Genomic DNA, 19,451 nt, shown 5'->3' with positions numbered 1-19,451 from the left:
TACTATATAAAGAGAGTTAATTTACTAGTAAAGGTGAACAACAGCATAAGTCAAGAACACTGGATTATAATCTTCGAAGTGAGTTATTTTATAAAGTGTTGAGCAAATGATGTGTCAGTTACCAATGTTTTGCCTCCCAGAGCCAAATTTCCTTGCCTGTTCTACAAAAAATGTATCTGGGGAGGGCGGAGCAAGATGGCGGACGAATAACACCGCCAGACAGAGGGTCTCTGCAGAAAAGACCGATTCTAGCAGAAACTAGAGGAAAGAAGCAAGAAGACGAGCATACAGCGGACAAGGGCCGGAAGGAGGGGTACCTGAGACCCTGGGAGACTCCACGGGAGGAGGCTGCGGAGGAGAACTGGAGGCTGAGACCACCGGAGCAGCCCGGAGACCAGCGGCAAGGGTAGGTGGATCCGCTGTTTCCCCTCCCCTGCATTCGGGACTGCTGGTGGGCTCCCCAGCGGGTGGAGAGACCTGCGGACATCAGCCCAGAGACTGCCGCCGCCTGCCAACGGTGAGCCTGTAGCAGACGTGGCACCAGGTTCCCAACTTCCTCCGGGCACCTCCGTGTGCACGGAGAGCCGCGCGGCAGGCGCCATATTGCCTCCTCCCCCCCTCCGCCGACCCTACCCGCGGCTGCCCAGAGAGACAATACAGCCACCAGCCGGAGGCACCTCCAGGGAACGGGACCTTCCCGTTTGGGACCCTGCCCGCCCTCCCAGGTGCTGCTGGCACCGTGTTCCCAGGAAAACGGTGCCGACTCAGAGGCTGAGAGACATAGACCCAGCTTGGGCTCCCTGTGGGTGAATTAGGACCGGAAACGCTCTCCCTGGTGGGAATACAGTTTGAACTCTGGGACCCAGAGGTCGGACCTGCAGACCAGATCCCCTGCACCCAGGGCTAGCATTGCCCCGGGCACAGAAGGATTATACGTGAACAGCCTACTGAGGTCTGTGTGCCTCCAGGGGCGGATCGGGCGGAACGGCGTCCCAGGAGGAGGCTGTGCGCCCAACCCAGGTGGCGTTCCTGTGCAGGGAACCTCCCCGCCGGCATCACAGTCCGGGGAGGCCTGGTGGCTTGTGGTCTGGCCTGCTGGCAGAGGCTCAGGAGTAGCTGCGGAGTTGGGGAGGGTGGAAAGAAGCGAGGCCTGCTGCAGACTGTGGGTCTCAGACAGCCCCACCCCCACACCCAGACTTTCTGGCTGAGCGGGACCATTCCAGCCCCGCCCTGACAGCAGAGAACAGAACTTTGACCCCTGCTAACGGCCTGAGGGCAGGCTTACCCAACCCAGCTCCGCCCAGAACGAGAGCTGATAACAGGACTCAAAATCAACACCATAGCCTGTTCCTCCAAGCAAACGCCACCTACTGACAGGGACAGCATCTTGCACAGCCTTTCCACGGCACCCACTGACTCAATATACAGGGAGTGGTCCAATTTCACCCACAGGCACCACCTAACGCCTCAGAAACTAAACAAGGTGTGTGAATACCCAAACAATAACCCAAGGAAAGAAACAACAACTGATCGACATGGGAAGAAATCAGCGAAAGAACTCAGGAAATATGAAGAACCAAACGGAAAACACACCCCCAAGGAGGAGCACCAGCCCCCTAGAAACGGACACCGACCAAAATCAGGCAACCAATATGACAGAAAAGGAATTTCGTATGTGGATCATAAGAACACTCACCCAGCTGCAACAACAACTCAATAACCAACACCAAGAAAACACAAAAAACCTCCAAGAAATGGAACAAAGGTTCAACAAAGAGATTGACACAGTGAAGAAAACTTTAACCGAAGTCCTGGAGATGAAGAATCAACTCAGAGAACTACAAAATACTGTGGAAAGTCTCAAGAACAGGGTAGATCAAGCAGAAGAAAGAATCTCAGAGCTTGAAGATAACACCTTCCAATTAAATAAATCAGTCACAGAAATACAGCAGAGAAACAAGAGAAAAGACCAAAGTCTACAAGAGCTGTGGGATTATGTGAAAAAACCTAACGTGAGGGTCATAGGTTTAGCCGAAGGGGAGGAAGACAACACTCAAGGGCTGGACAAGCTTTTTGAAGATATAATAGAGGAAAATTTCCCAGGCCTTGCTCAAAATCTCGATATACAAGTTCAAGAAGCCCAGAGGACCCCTGGGAGATTCAATGCAAACAGGAAGACGTCACGTCATGCAGTCATCAGACTGACCAAAGTATCAACTAAAGAGGCCCTTCTAAGAGCTGTAAGACAAAAGAAGCAAGTGACATACAAGGGAAAGCCAATTCGAATAACATCAGACTTCTCTAATGAGACTTTACAAGCAAGGAGAGACTGGGGCCCCATTCTCACTCTTTTGAAACAAAACAATGCCCAGCCTAGAATATTATTCCCTGCAAAACTAAGCTTCATATATGAAGGAGAAATAAAAACATTCGCAGACAAGCAAAGGCTCAGAGAATTCACCAAGACAAGACCAGCCCTACAAGAAGTACTTAAAACAGCGTTACGCACGGAACATCATAATAATAATCCACGGATATAAAAACAACCAAAACCCAAAGATATTAAAGGCCAGATATTACAATGGCTCAAGACACAAATCATAGCAACAACATCCAACCCAACAGAATGATCAGTAATCTACCTTACCTATCAGTTCTCTCAATAAATGTGAATGGCTTAAACTCTCCACTCAAGAGACATAGGCTGGCTGAATGGATAAGAAAATACAGGCCAAGTATATGCTGTCTTCAGGAAACACATTTAACCTGCAAGGATGCACATAGACTAAAAATAAAAGGGTGGAGATCAATATTCCAAGCAAACAGAAGCCAAAAGAAGGCTGGTGTGGCAGTTCTAATTTCAGACGATTTAGTTTTTAAGCCAACAAAAGTAGTAAAAGACAAAGAGGGTCATTATATAATGGTGAAGGGCACAGTCCAACAAGAAGAGATAACAATTTTAAATATATATGCACCCAACTTAGGTGCACCCAGATTCATAAAGCAAACCTTACTGGAGCTAAGCAAATGGATTAATAGCAACTCCATAATCGCCGGGGATTTCAACACCCCACTGACGGCACAAGACAGATCCTCCAAACAGAAAATTAATAAAGAAATAATGGACTTAAACAAAACTCTAGAACAATTGGGTCTGACAGACATCTACAGAACATTCTACCCAAAATCCACTGAATATACGTTCTTCTCATCAGCTCACGGGACATTCTCTAAGATTGACCATATCCTAGGACACAAAGAAAATCTCAAGAAATTTAAAAAAATAGAAATCATACCATGTACCTTCTCAGATCACAGTGGAATAAAACTAGAAATCAACCCTAACAGAAACTCACGTTTCTACACAAAAACGTGGAAATTAAACAACCTCCTACTAAATGATTACTTCGTAAATGAAGAAATCAAGACGGAATTAAAAAACTTCTATGAAGAAAACGACAATGGAGAGACAAGTTATCAACTCCTCTGGGACACAGCTAAAGCAGTTCTGAGAGGAAAGTTTATCTCCATAAATGCCTATAACCAAAAGGCAAGAAGATCACAAATAGACAATCTAATGAAACGACTCAAAGAGCTGGAAAAAGAAGAACAGACCAACCCCAAACCCAGCAGAAGAAGTGAAATCAACAAGATCAAATCAGAACTAAATGAAATTGAAAACAGGAAAGCTATTCAGGAGATTAATAAAACAAAAAGTTGGTTCTTTGAAAAAATAAACAAGATTGACACGCCGTTGGCTAAGCTAACGAAAAGCAGAAAAGAGAAATCTCTAATAAGCTCCATCAGGAATAAAAAAGGAGATATCACAACTGATCCCAAAGAGATACAAGATACAATTTATGAATACTACAAAAATCTTTATGCACACAAACTGGAAAATGTGGAGGAAATGGACAAATTTCTAGAAACACACAGCCTCCCTAGGCTCAACCAGGAAGAAATAGATTCCCTGAACAGACCAATCTCAACAGCTGAAATAGAAACAGCAATTAAAAATCTCCCTAAAAAGAAAAGTCCCGGTCCAGATGGCTTCACACCTGAATTTTACCATACTTACAAAGAAGAACTAGTACCTATCTTGCAGAAACTATTCCACAACATCGAGAAGAACGGAAACCTCCCCGACACCTTTTATGAAGCGAATATTACTCTGATACCAAAACCAGGAAAGGATGCAACAAAAAAAGAAAACTACAGACCAATATCCCTAATGAATATAGATGCAAAAATTTTCAACAAAATCTTAGCTAACCGAATACAGACACTTATCAAAAAAATAATCCACCACGACCAAGTGGGCTTCATCCCAGGGATGCAGGGATGGTTCAACATACGTAAATCTATAAATGCAATTCACCACATAAACAGAAGCAAAAACAAAGACCACATGATCCTTTCAATAGATGCAGAAAAAGCTTTTGACAAAATTCAACACCCTTTCATGATACGAACACTTAAGAAAATAGGCATAGAAGGGACATACCTAAAAATGATACAAGCCATATATGACAGACCCATAGCCAACATCATACTGAATGGGGAAAGATTGAAATCATTCCCACTTAGAACTGGAACCAGACAAGGCTGCCCACTATCTCCACTTCTGTTCAACATAGTGCTGGAAGTCTTGGCTACAGCAATCAGACAAGAAAATGGAATCAAAGGTATCCAAATAGGGGCAGAAGAGATCAAACTTTCACTGTTTGCTGATGATATGATATTGTATCTAGAAAACCCCAAGGATTCAACCAAGAAACTCCTGGAACTGATCAATGAATTTAGTAAAGTCTCAGGATACAAAATTAATACACAGAAATCAGAGGCATTCATATACGCCGACAACAATCTAATTGAGAACCAAATCAAAGACTCAATTCCCTTCACAATAGCAACAAAGAAATTAAAGTACCTAGGAATATATTTAACCAAAGAGGTAAAAGATCTCTACAGGGAGAACTATGAAACACTGAGGAAGGAAATAGCAGAGGATGTAAACAGATGGAAATCCATACCATGCTCGTGGATCGGCAGACTCAATATCATCAAAATGTCTATACTACCCAAACTGATCTACAGATTCAATGCAATACCTATTAAAATCCCATCAGCATTCTTCACAGATATAGAAAAAATAATTTTGCGCTTCTTATGGAACCAAAGAAGACCCCGAATATCAAGAGCAATTCTAGGCAACAAAAACAAAATGGGAGGCATTAATATGCCAGATATCAAACTATACTACAAAGCTGTAGTAATTAAAACAATATGGTATTGGCACAAAAACAGGAATATTGACCAGTGGAACAGATGTGAGAATCCTGATATAAAACCATCCTCATATAGCCATCTCATCTTTGACAAAGCAGACAAAAACATACGCTGGGGAAAAGAATCCCTCTTCAATAAATGGTGCTGGGAAAACTGGATAGCCACCTGTAGAAGGCTAAAACAGGACCCACACCTTTCACCTCTCACAAAAACCAACTCACGCTGGATAACAGACTTAAACCTAAGATATGAAACTATTAGAACTCTAGAGGAAAAAGTTGGAAACACTCTCCTAGACATCGGCCTGGGCAAAGAGTTTATGAAGAAGTCCCCAAAGGCAATCACAGCAGCAACAAAAATAAATAAATGGGACATGATCAAACTACAAAGCTTCTGCACAGCCAAAGAAATAGTCATGAAAGTAAACAGACAGCCTACAGAATGGGAGAAAATTTTTGCATCCTATGCATCCGATAAGGGACTGATAACTAGAATATACTTAGAACTCACGAAAATTAGGAAGAAAAAATCAAATAACCCCATTAAAAAGTGGGCAAAGGACTTGAACAGAAATTTTTCTAAAGAAGACAGAAGAATGGCCAACAAACATATGAAGAAATGCTCAACATCTCTAATCATCAGGGAAATGCAAATCAAAACCACAATGAGATATCACTTAACCCCAGTGAGAATGGCCTTTATCAAAAAATCTCCAAACAATAAATGCTGGCGTGGTTGCGGAGAGAGAGGAACACTCCTACACTGCTGGTGGGACTGCAAACTAGTTCAACCTCTGTGGAAAGCAATATGGAGATACCTTAAAGCGATCCAAGTGAATCTACCATTTGATCCAGCAATCCCATTGCTGGGCATCTACCCAAATGATCCAGTGACACTCTACAAAAAAGACACCTGCACTCGAATGTTTATAGCAGCACAATTCATAATTGCAAGGCTGTGGAAACAGCCCAAGTGCCCATCAATCAAAGAATGGATTAATAAAATGTGGTATATGTACACCATGGAGTACTATTCAGCTCTAAGAAACAATGGTGATATAGCACACCTTATATTTTCCTGGTTAGAGCTGGAACCCATACTACTAAGTGAAGTATCCCAAGAATGGAAAAACAAGCACCAGATATATTCTCCAGCAAACTGGTATTAACTGAGTAGCACCTAAGTAGACACATAGGTGCTACAGTAATAGGGTATTGGGCAGGTGGGAGGGGGGAGGGGGGCGGGTATATACATACATAGTGAGTGAGATGTGCACCATCTGGGGGATGGTCATGATGGAGACTCAGACTTTTGGGGGGGGGGAATGGGCATTTATTGAAACCTTAAAATCTGTACCCCCATAATATGCCAAAATAAAAAAAAAAAAAAAATGTATCTGGGTTCCTTAAATATCTTTCCTTTGCCCGCTATTATGAGGGTGCTATGTGAGTAGAGGGTACAGAGAGACTGCAGAAAGAAGAGGTTTTCCTTCCTGGTTCCCATGAACTCCTTTGTCAGGCTCATGCAGTGTATGGTTTCTCCAGAGCCTGGCCTCTGCAGCATGCGCAGCTTCTCCAGCATCCAGCTCCCACAGCACTCACTGCTACCCGGTGCCAGCAGCTTCCCCGATATGCACCACACACGCACACTTGCACACACACAGGCACACACACACACTGGGTAGTTTATAGCAGAGTGCTTCAGATGAGACTCCACCCTCTGAATAGCTTTCATTGACACCTTAGAGCAGGGGTCCTCAAACTTTTTAAACAGGGGGCCAGTTCACTGTCCCTCAGACCATTGGAGGGCCGTTGGAGAGTGCGGGGCACATTCCACACATGTGCACTGTGGGCCCAGAATGAGTTGGCTTCTAAGCAGTATAGGCAGTGGTGGCAGAAACACTGGGTGGGCCGGATAAATGTCCTTGGTGGGCTGTATGTGGCCCGAGGGCTGTAGTTTGAGGACGCCTGCTTTAGAGTGTAGATTTCCAGCAAGTTCTACTGACCCAGCTCCCCAGCAACTTCTCTGTCATTCAATGAGTTATAGCTGTGCTTTATCTAACACAGTCCAGATCCCAGGCAAGGGATAGAAGAGACTTTTCCTTGTATCCTACAAGGTCTACATCTCAGTCTAAGAGGTGGTGGGGACTCTTCCTTGGGCATGCTATCTCCACCCTCCAAGTAGTGGTAGTTACTTTTATTTGTTATTCCTATATTATTTAGAGTGTTCTTTACTTCTTACTAGCTACTACCCCATTACTATTGTAATAATACCCCTATTGTTAATAATTCTTGAAACTGAACTTTTCTGTTCAAGTTGCTGTATGGTTTCTATCTCCTGATGGACCCTGACTGACACATACCCAGAGATGATTAAAATGATCTCTATTCTCTGGGAGTAGGAGAAAGTAGATATGATAAATCATATTTTTACATAACAGATCCATATGGATATGATGTGCCTTAGCTAGGACTGGCTATTAGATGAACAAAAAGTTTTGAGAATTTGCTGCTAGATTGAAAAATGGCATAATAATATGCTATATACTATTCTAGCTGTATATATATATATATTTAAAGATCAATTTTAAAATATTTTACTTGATTTCACTGAGAGTTATTTTAATGTAAGCTATAATAAAGCAAACAACAAAAGTTTGGACTCAAAAATAGTTAATCTTGAAAAGATGTTACAAAATAATAACACTATATTGTGAATTTGTAGATTATTAATGCTAGGGTTATATTGATGGCCATCATTTATTGAAAACTCAGAAAGTCCTCAGCACTGTTCATTAATTTGTTGAATCTTCATAGCAATAGACATGGATACTATTCTTCTCTTTATTTTATAAATGGAAAAAGAGAGGATCTGGAAGTTTAAGGAACTGGCCTCAGGTAATCTATATCACAAATTTCTGAGCCAAAATTTGAAGGTAGATCGACCTGTGAGCCCTGAATCTTAACCACTACACTCTGTTTTCAGAATACTATCACTGAAGCAAATGGCAAGTTACTTGTGAGAACAAATCCAGGATACTTGTTTTTATTGTTTTTCATTAAAGATCCAGAGAAAGAAACTCTGTAGTATCCCTAGTATACATAGCGCACACTGAGGTATTTTCGAGACTGCCAACCTATTACTTTTGTTTAACAAAATATGAACAAACTGAGTGAACACTGGTATCAAATCCCCAGAACCAAAGTGTTAACAGTGTATCAAAAACCAGAAGCCTTTATTCAGAGCTGAATTGAAGGCAGATGAAATATTAACAGCAGTTCTAGCAGCACAAAATGAAATATGAGATCCTGTATCAGAAATTATTAGTAACCTGTTAAAAGAAATGCTGAAAAATGGCAGTTACCAAATTAAAACTGGGAAACAGAGCCCAAATGGGAAATTTCAAAAAGTTTGGAGGAAAATAAATGACAGATTGTCCTCTTGGCTCTTATTACTATGCCATCCTAAATCCTACTTGGCAATGATGGTGGAGGTGAAATAAGAACCGCATCGCTGCCAGTGCTGGTCCTCCAATTTGTAGTCCTGAGTGTCTGTGATGGTGTCTGGGAATGATTGGAGAAGTAGCTGGAAGTTGGTAGCATTTTAGCTTTATCTAAATTGAAGAGTCTGGAGACTCTTATTATGAATGGCTTCCTCTCATTTGTGAATTGGCCCCTTTGCTCCACTTTTGGATGGCTGGCTTCCACCATGCGCAGCTATACTTAAATGTTCTACATGGGAAAGTTATTCTCCTTAAATGCCTTCAAATTTAAAGCATCTATTTGGATATCTTAGTGTTTATGACTCAAAACTAACATAAAAAAAGAAAGATTACAAATACAAAATACCAAGTAATAAATGAAGGAGATATTTTTCCATTAGTAAAGGAGAGCAGAGAAATTACTGTAAGCAGAGTTGTTGAGCAGTTAATGCCAGAGAGGGGAAAAAAAAAGGAAATGAGCTATAGAATCTTAGTGTTGGCAGAGACTATGAAGTTCCTGCCTCCTACCCTATCATTTTTCAATGAAGAGACTGAGACATGGGGAGTTAAGGGACTTGACTTGCCCAAGACACACATAGTTGTTTACTGACAGTCAGGCCAAAAACATTTCCCAACTCCCAGTCCGGAACTCTATAGTTCAGCATGCTATTGCCATTCTCTACTGAAAATTAACACTAACTCACCCTGGAATATAGAAGAGTTCAGCATCTGTGGGGAGGATGATTTAGAGAGAAAAATCACTCTGGGTAAAGGAAAGACTAAATGGATGATTCTTTGTTGTGACTCATTGGTCAAGCTTGTGTAAGACATTTTTTGTGAGTTTAGTCCCCTATACCTTTCCACAAAGTAAAATTAAGTAATTTGGTTGTAATACCCCAGGGTTCATATATGTATGTCCAGGTCTGAATTGCTTGGAAAATTCTCCATGTACAGGTTATCTCCAAGTGTGGGTGGTTTGTGGGTGATATTGCTACTGATTCTTGTTATTTACATGAGCCTGACTTTCTTTCTCTAGCACGAAATGTGCTCCAGAATCCTAGTGGGTAAAAACTCTCCATGGGCTGCTCCTAACTGGGAATCAGAAGTCGGTTTAAGATGTAAGCATTATCTTCTATTAACCCTTGTATTCCATTAACCTCTTGTGGAACTTGGGCCATATACAGAACTTTTAATCAGGCTTATAAATTAGGTGAAATAATTTTCTTTATTTGGAAGCACAGAGTAATTTGAAGTAAACTAGTAGCAAAGAAGATACAATAAATATGTCCCAATAGGATGCCCTGAGAAATAGCAGTACAGGTCTTTTAGACTAGCCAAATATTTTTCAGAATAGAACAACCAGAAATGAGGGAATCAGACAATATGATGAAAACTACAGATGGAATGTTTTGCATTAAAAGTGATTATATACAAGAGAGGGCTTAAGAGTGGGTAGGAGTGGAGTTGGAAAGGAGTGTGTAACTGAAATAAGAGAAGATAATGCTTGACCAGGTCTAGTAAAATATTCCCTGCCACAACCACTGTTCCATGAAGAGATTGAGCCAAGAGGCCTGAATAAACTAACCTTAGGTTCAGAGTTGCCATTATTGTGGGAGGCACTAGGGAGAGCATATCCGGATGTGTGTTGCACAGTAATCACTGCTGGGTGTCAGCATTCATCAGCCAGATGGTCAGACCCACAATTAATCAATTAGACTGGGATGATCAACTGGACTAAGTTTTCCCCTTTGGTAAAAAACCAGCATCATGAGGTTAAGGCCAATAGCACTTATATCCTGTTGCTTTTGGAGAAGCTTCTAAAATTTCCTCTTTTTTTGGGGGGGGGGTCTCTAGTTACTAGACACTGTTAGGCTTCAAGTTGCTTTGACAACATACATATCCAAATCAAGCTTTCACATAATAGATTTCCAATATCCTCAGTGTTCAAGTATAATGTTTAACATACCCAGACAGAAATAAGCTTTTAAAAGTAACATTGTAAGAATTGTTACTCAACTGATTTTACTATAGTCTTTATATTGATTCCACTCAGCCCAAAGGAAGAACAATGGAAGGGATTCCTTCACTGGGTACTTATAAAGATAATGTCATAAATAACAATAATAGCAGTTTATTGTATTCATCTCATGATAGGTGCTGCTGTGATAAGGATTGATAAACATTGATTCAGTCCTTACAGTAATTCAATGAGGATGATAATATTACTTCCATTTCAAAGAGAGGAAAACTAAGGCTAGAAAGTTCATGTGCCCGAGGTTAAACATTTAATAAATAAGTGTTGAGATGATTTAATACCGTCTGGAATGAAAACTAAATAAAATTTATTTTACCTTTTCTTTTTTTTTAAATTTCAATGCGGTACAAGTGGCTTTTTGTTACATGGATGAATTGTATAGTAGTGAAGTCAGGGCTTTAGTGTACCCATTACCCTAATAATATACATTGTACCTGATAAGTAATTTTTCATTCCTCACCTACCTCCCCCCCTCCCCCCATCTGAGTCTCCAGTGTCTATTATACCACTCTGTATGACCACATATAGCCATCGTTTAGCTCCCACTTATAAGTGGAAACATGCAATATTTGTTGTTTCATTCCTGAGATACTTCACTTAGGATAATGGCCTCCATTCCATCCAGATTGCTGCAAAAGACTTTATTTCATTCTTTTTTTATGACTGGGTAGTATTCCAAGGTGTATATATACCAAATTTTCTTTATCTACTCATCAGTTTTGGGGTACTTAGGTTGATTCCATATCTTTGCAATTGTGAATTATACTACAAGAAACATATGAGTGCAGGTGTCTTATTGATGTAATAATTTTTTTGCCTTGTGTAGATACCCAGTAAAGAGATTGCTAGATTAAATAGTAGGTCTACTTTTAGTTCTTTGAGGAATCTCTGTACTGCTTTCCATAGCAGTTATGCTAATTTACAATCCCACCAACAATGTATAAGTGTTCCCTTTTCACTGCAAATGTACCAACATCTATTGTTTTTTTAACTTTTTAATAAAGGCCATTCTGAGAGAGGTAAGGTGGTATCTTCTTGTGGTTTTAATTTGCATTTCCCTGGATGATTAGTGATGTTGAGCATTTTTTCATATGTTTATTGGTCATTTATATATCTTCTTTTGCAAAATGTCTTTTTGCCCGCTTTTTAATAGAGTTACTCGTCTTTTTCTTGTTGATTTGTTTGAGTTCTTATACATACACATTTGTGCATCTCTAGAGAAAACAATTAGCAATATGTGGTGGTTCCTTATTATTCCTCTTCAAAGAACTTTAAAGAAACCTTTTACTAGAGTTCACCAAATCTATTGCTCTTACTCTGTTTTCCATGCCATTCTGCTCCACCCCATCTGCCCTGAGAATGCTGTCTTCCTTACTACAGGGCTATCACTACTGTTTGCTGTTAATTCTCAGTCTCCTCAGTATCCTCGTCGAGATCTGGTTCCTCTAAGTCTTTTTGGATACCAAGACTTTTCTTTATCAGTTGACATAGAGGGAGATTTGCCTTCTCAGAAACAAAATGTCTATCACTAAGTTATTTTTTGTTGTTGTTTTTGTTGAGCCTGCTTTTTCCCTCCGTTTAATTTTCTCTCTCCTCTTGCTATATTACAATACTACTGCACAAGGACAGATGCATGAAAACCCTATTGGTGGGAAGCATCACTTCCTGGTGGAGGTCTATGCTGACCTTATTGAGTAGAAATATGGATACAATGTCATAGTTCCCCTGTGTTTCTTCTTTTAACTTGTTCTTAAATATTCTCTGCCCTCACCCAAGCTGGATTTAAGGAGTGCTTCTCTTGAACCATTTCATACAGACTATAAAGGCTATTTTTTACAAAAATGTACAAAATATCTGAGATATCAGGCTCTTACTTGCAATTGTAGTATTTTATGGAATATGAGGCTTCTCTTGCTATTTAACTGCAGTGCTTTGCTTTTTACTTGTTTTGCTACTTACTGAATGGGGAAAACAATACCAAAATACCAGGAGAGTATATAGGAAACCACCATTTGGAGAACACATGGAAGAAAAGGTATTTCAGAAATTGTAATGAGCATCTCGTATCCTCCAGGGCTCTACCAGTGCCCTCTTTTTTCTGACTGTGCTACTCTATTTTGTCTTTGCTGTGTTTGGGAGACAGCTGTTTTTTCCTTGACTCTTCTTTTTCTGCAATCCTACGATCTTCACCCCAGAGCCTATGAGGCTCTTTCATTTTGACCTACAGTATCCCTGCATATTGCAAAACCGAGCCCTGCCATCTAGACTGCCTTTCTGCTTCATTTTGCTCCTGACCTAAACCCCCCTGCTATTCCAGGCCTGGCCTCTCATGACCAGAGACTGCTGACTCATCCTGGCCTGTGCCAAGCTGTGCAGTCGCTTAGTGATGTGGACAGGAGTCGAAGGACTAGAATGAGATCACTGAACTCATTTCACTTGTTGCTTACGGTACAGTCCAGCATGAGCTGGAAATGTAGGAACCTCAGCCTCCCGAGCAGAAAGAGTAAGTAGATTAAACACACCGCATCACCAAGTCTTCAACAAGCAGTAGTCGGGTGGTGGGTGGGGGCTCGCTTTATCATGGCCATGGCCAGGGCATTCGGGTTCATCAGGAGTTTTCCTTTGTCCTCTCTTCTTCCTCTCCTCCACAGTCGCACCCTACCCCCCTTCCCTGAACTTCCCTTCTGAAAATGTCTGGATGGAACAGCAATGATCTGGGCAGAAATGAAATTTTACTAATAAGCAGCCTCCGCACAAAATCCTGGAACAGTGACACTGTTGAAACTGCTTAGTTTAGTTTGTCTACTGGGAACTCACATGAACTTCCCAACAGAATTCAAGGGGATAAAAAATATATTTTTTTGTTCTCCTTTTCTTTTTGATTCTCTTTTTCTTTCTGTTTTGAGGAAGGTAGTTTCAGGAGACATGGCTGCATTCTGGTGTGGTGTAAAGTTTTCCGTCGGGAGACAATAATGTACATTCCTCTGGCAGGACGGGATGGGTGTTTTTTTTTTTTGTTTCTCTTGCTGTTGTTTATTTATAAGACATTTCCTCTCAGTTAGTGGAAGTTAGATCGTAAGAGGCTCCAGTGATTTTCCTTCCACCTCCCCTCCCTAATTTCTGTGCTTCAGCACTCTGGAACACTGTGAACTCGACAAACTAATCAGAGCAGGGAGCTTAACAGCCAGGCCTGGACACTCTCAAGAGACTGTGTGCTGATTCTCAGTCGTCACTCGTTGGATCAGGAACCACAGTCCTGGTGAGTGGTGAGGTTCCAGAATTTGATGTGTCAAGGATTCTATTCTTGGTGTCTCAGAGGCAGGCAGGAAATAAAGGGTGTTTTTAAAGAGAAAAAATGTAATTAGAAAAAACTACCAAACAATCAAATGGAATGATGAAGATTTTTAGCGTGTGCAACGGAGAGCACTCTATGGACAATGGCAGAGCCTTGAGGCTATACTCAGGAGGAGCCTGCGGGCTTAGGTTTTGTGCTGCCACCGATGGATGGATGTCAGCCTTGACCTGCCAAGCAAACATGCTTGTGGGAGGAGGAAGATAGGTGAGTGGGTGGGGGCAGGGAGGTAGTATTCAGTGTGGTAGGAGGGAGGAAGTGAAAGTGGGTTAACTGTTCATTTGGAGTTTCCCTCTACCAACTTTTCATGCATCTCTGTTCTGAGCATTTGTGTTCTGTTCCCAGTACTTAACACACCCAGCTCAGCAGGAAAGAGTATCTATCGTGGATGTAGAGCAAAAGAATATTGTTAATATTGTTCTTCTAAAGATCGCTTTGCTAAGAACTGATTGCTTTTAAATGTTAGGAAACCCTCCCACCCAACCTTTGGAAAATATTATTTGTCACACCCTACTCTTTATTCTTCTGCATTCGTAGTATTAAGCAAAAGAATGCAATGAGAATCCTTATTTTGTTCCAGGGAAATTTATCATTCTGCCATAGGACAAATAGATGACTGTCGTCACAGTATTAAACCCAAATATAGTATTGTCCTCGATATAAGAGACTGTGAATGAGTGCTCTGGGAAGTTGTGAAAGGCATGGAGTGGGGGTGATTGCGTCCTGTCTGTTGTGAGACTAGCCCAGGAGTCCACAGACCAGATTGTGTAGCCAAAATGTACCTTCTATAATATGTCCATCTTAATAGCTCACACATGCCCTGGAAGTGTAATTTCAGTTGGAATGTGATTTTGTCCTTTACCGTCGGTCCCTCCTTAGTTTCTCTTCTGGAGATACTTGACCGTACTGTCCTTTCTCATCTTCTTTCTTATTTCAAGAATCTGGTATGTTCCAAAATATGAAGAGTGGAAAAAAACAAAAAAGCAAAAACCAAAAAAACATGGTGGCCATAAAAGCATTTGACTGTGTGGCAGCATCTGAAGTGAATTGCTTTTTGGAGAGAGGGGGAGTCTTTGATGTCCCCAATATGGTTCTCATAGGCAAAAACTTCTAAGAACCACAACCCAGCCTAAGGGGCACTTACTTGATGTTCTTAAATATTTGGAAAGAGATGCTATTTTATTGTTTTAGTTGTCCTTGCTATTAACACATTGCCAGTAGATTTCTCCTAAATGTTGAAAATGCTTTAGCAATAGTTGATTTTGCATTTAACCTGATGTGTATTATATGTGCCTGTTCTGTGTACTCTGGTCCAAGCTGGTATAGAGATTCAACATATTACATTGATACTTAGTTTTGGAATTTTGTATGTACTCTGAGTGATTCAGATTCTTAACCACAGAATTCACACATGCTCTTATACCCCAAGTTCCCTACAGAGACTGATCTCTGCTATGGCCTTATCAGGGTTTGTCAGTGACCTCTAGGGCAAAGAGTCAGTTTCCTGTCACAATTCCTGTAGTTTGTGAGGCTCATCAAATCCTCAGCTGTCACTGTGATAGGGAGCAGTCTCATAGTTTTATTAGGGCCAGTATGCTAAAAGCTTAGTGTTATAGAATTAGAAATATATATATATATATATATATATATATATATATATATATATAAATTAGTAAAATTTGCCTGTTTTAGTTAGCCCATGTTAGTTATTACTATATTGTTTGTGTGTGGGTATGTATATATAATGTTTCTTAGATGTTTTCTATTAGTTCTTTTATTTTCTAAAAAAGAAGTTGAATGGGAAATGTTGTTAAAATTTTGTAAATATAGTTTAAAAAATATAACTAGCTCTCAGGCCATTACCACCAAGACTTATGTAGGCGGTTGTGACTTCCTCAGTTAACACTCAAACTGTATGGACTCCCAGGAGAATTGTTCCCAGTCTCTGAGAGGGATGTCTATTAGGACTATGTTGAAGGCCAGGTAGATCTCTAACACTCTGGAAACATTTTATCATTGAAATCTATGACTGTATATAAAATTTTATAAGCCACTTTAAACAGAGAATAGGTAAACACAAATAATATCTAAGAGTATGTCCCAAGAGATGACATTTTTAAAAATATAATCTACCAGAGAGATTTTCTTTATAGTTGCTAAGATCTGGAGTTCCATGTGGCTGTGGAAGAATTTCATGGCTAAATTGAAGCATATAAAAAGTCAGAATTTGATTAGCATTCCTCTGATACAAAGGCAAGACAATGATGTATTTCTTTGTACTTAAATAGTTATATTAATATTACCTAATTTTTTCAATACCTAGATTATAAGCCTTTACAATATATTGTCAATAACTCAATTTTTCAGTGCTCACCTGGAAATTTTAATTTCATTAATTTAATGAGGATGCATGTTGTAAAATGTATATAATTTTCTTGCATGAGCATTTTAGATGTAAGCACTTACTATATGTTATACTCATTTAATTAGGCAGTCACAATTACACACAAGTGAAATTGCTAAATAACAGAATTGTGATTGCCCCAATAAGAAATTGTTCTTTCTTATTTGTATAGAAATGCTTTTTTGGTATTTATGTGATTCCCTAAGAAAGACACATATTTGTTGTTCATGCTACTCTATCCTAATATCTACATTAGCAGAATTTATTATCACAGATTACCTGATTCTTTTTGCTTCCTTTTACATGTAAATCACATTGGTTTAAATGAAATATAATAATTAGAAGATAAAATAAATGTTGAAAAAATTTTGATTTCCAAATTGTAATTATGACCACCATCATCAACTAAACTGTCCCAGATAACAGGGGGAAAAAGACAAAAATACATATTTAATAAAAACTTAAAAAGGAGAAGTTAATTCCTTGTATCATATTATTGGATATGTACGTTAGCTTGTAAATACGCACGCACACACACAAAATCACATACGTACGTTCAACTACTAAAAATATGACCAAATACTAGCCAGGCTTATTTGCCTTCAAATTTAATTAAATGTTTTACAAATTGACCATAAGTGAAATATAATTGACATTTTGTCACACTGACAACACAGAAAGTTTACACAAATACTTATGAACAATATCTATAAAAGGAAAGATTCAGTTAGCTGATAAGTTTGGTAATTATTCTTCGTCAAATATACATGTTAGGTTATCAATCTAAATTCTTTTTGAGTCAGGATCTTACTCTTTTGCCTGAGCTAGAGTGCAGTAGCCTCAGTAAAGCTCACAGCAACCTCAAACTCCTGGACTCAAGGGGTCCTCCTGCCTCAGTTTCCCTAGTAGCTGGGACTGCAGGTGCATGCCACCACACTCAGCTAATTTTTCTATTTTTTGTGGGGATAGGGTTTCACTATGTTGTTCAGGCTAGTCTGGAACTCCTGGCCTCAAGCTATCCATCCTCCCATTTCGGCCTCCCAGAGTGCTTGGATAACAGGCATGAGCCATCGTGCCTGGCCTATCAAATCTAAATTCTATTATGCACAACTTCAGAATATTCATTGCTAGATGTATAAAGTAGTTTAAAATTAAGAAGAAAGAAATTAAATTGATATTATCTTAAAATTGAGATTATATTTAATGAATTCACTTGATTGTGTAAGAACGAGTACATATACAAATTATCCAGTTTATTCTAGTCTCAGGTATTAAGCTGTTATGTTAAATATTTTGAGGCTGTATTTATACATCAGCAACTATAATTTTCCAAATACCTTTTCAAGATACCTAACCAAGTCACGTATCCTTGTCGAGTCACACTTTTTCTCTGAAGCTTTCCATAACACAAACTAAAAGTGATCTGACATTGGTAGCATTTTTAAAATCTATCTCTTTCATTTGGCACTTACATATTGCTTTGAATTGAAGTTTGAATGAAATTGGAAGTGGTTAGAGGGCAGGTATTGTATTTTATGTTTCTTTCTTTATCTCTTTCCTAACCAACATCAGATTGCCTCAATCTGAGTGGAGAACCAATGAATAGGTGATGAACCAATGAATGAATGGTTATCTACATGTCAGTGCATTCACAGTAAATATATCATACTTATCATAATGAAAGAATATGTCCAGAAAACAAATGAATAGATTCTTCTACATCTGAGCCTCTTAAACTCCTATAGTGGATCTTCCAACTAGCTGACAGCATCTACAGCCATTTGCTGAGGCAGCTTCTCTAGTCCCCACTATACTTGAGTAATTTCTGATGGGACATAGGGTCTTGAATTCGCAATAGTTCTGTTCATTTTCCAGGACTTAATGAGAGTGACCAAATACCCAGGTTGGTCAGCTCATGTAGTCAGAAAGTACCAACTTGCCTATAATGTATCATATCCACCAGTGACCTCTCCAGCCTGTCAATACTTGCTTACAGTTAGTCAGTGGTTCTTCCTTTCCTGAAACTCAACATCTAAGCAGCTCAGGCTGATGTCACGTGTGGAAAGGCTTAAGAACTGGCTATGAATGCCCTGTGAGCTAGACAGGGGAGGGTAGACAGAAACACAATAAAGAGCAGGAGCAAGAGGACAGGCAGCCAAATCATTTGCACTGTCTTAACAAGCACTAATTAAATGCCCTGTTTGAGGTAAATAATAGCTGAAAATAGCCTAGTGCAATTGTTTCTCATCGATGAGTAGAAAAATTGGTGGAGTTACTTGGTGCTGCTTCACTCATTAAGCTGCAGCACACAAGGCTTCTTCAAAGGAGAAGGGATCAAGTTGAGCCAGCCTCTAAAGTACCATTTGCTAAGTCCCATTCCAGCACCCTAAATGGTACCCTGCTGACAAAAATCACATCCAGAGAATAACTGCATATACTTCAAACTGACCCTAATAAACAATAATTTTTAAAAACCAAAATATTGTATAAAATGCACTTTAATCTTGTCTGTTATCAATGGTCAATCAATTTGGCAACCCTTAAACTACATCTAATTCTTTCCCCTAAACTGATTTTTTTCTAAAGCTTCAAACATATATATAAATAGAATGTTCCTTTTCATCTCTCCTTATTTTCCCTACTTACTCTCTAGTAAACTGAATTCCTAGATGTAAGCAGCCAGAGGGAGAAAGAGAAGTGATTTACATAATGGATAATTAACCCTTGAACAATGGAAAGTTAACTCTCCATAGACATGCCAAAAACTGAAATGTTTTGTTGTTGAATTTATTCTCCTTTGGGTGTTAACACATAGAGGACATCTCCATTAACACAAACTTGGCACCAAACAACCTGTTCATCTTCAAGCTATAAATGCCACACTCACCTT

General features: G+C 39.7%; 1 protein-coding gene across 21 annotated transcripts in view; it reads left to right on the top strand.

The window, feature by feature from the left end:
• The window catches only part of ZBTB20 (zinc finger and BTB domain containing 20), a 760,184-nt gene that overhangs the window by 470,505 nt on the left and 270,228 nt on the right, over positions 1–19,451 (top strand). For 2 of the 21 annotated variants that reach the window (XM_012787585.2, XM_076001652.1), the window contains exon 1: positions 6,666–13,308. The exons of 18 other annotated variants lie outside the window; for them this stretch is intronic. The gene's annotated coding sequence lies outside the window, so the exon portion shown is untranslated. Of the gene's footprint in view, positions 1–6,665; positions 13,309–13,344; positions 14,365–19,451 lie in introns of those variants that run through there. One more of the 21 variants, XM_076001641.1, reaches the window with a different exon arrangement.

Source organism: Microcebus murinus, chromosome 1 (genome assembly GCF_040939455.1).
Source record: "Microcebus murinus isolate Inina chromosome 1, M.murinus_Inina_mat1.0, whole genome shotgun sequence".
In the NCBI taxonomy this organism is placed as follows: Eukaryota; Metazoa; Chordata; class Mammalia; order Primates; family Cheirogaleidae; genus Microcebus; species Microcebus murinus.
Note: the sequence above shows the minus strand (reverse complement) of the source record. Positions and strands in the feature narration are given on the sequence as shown.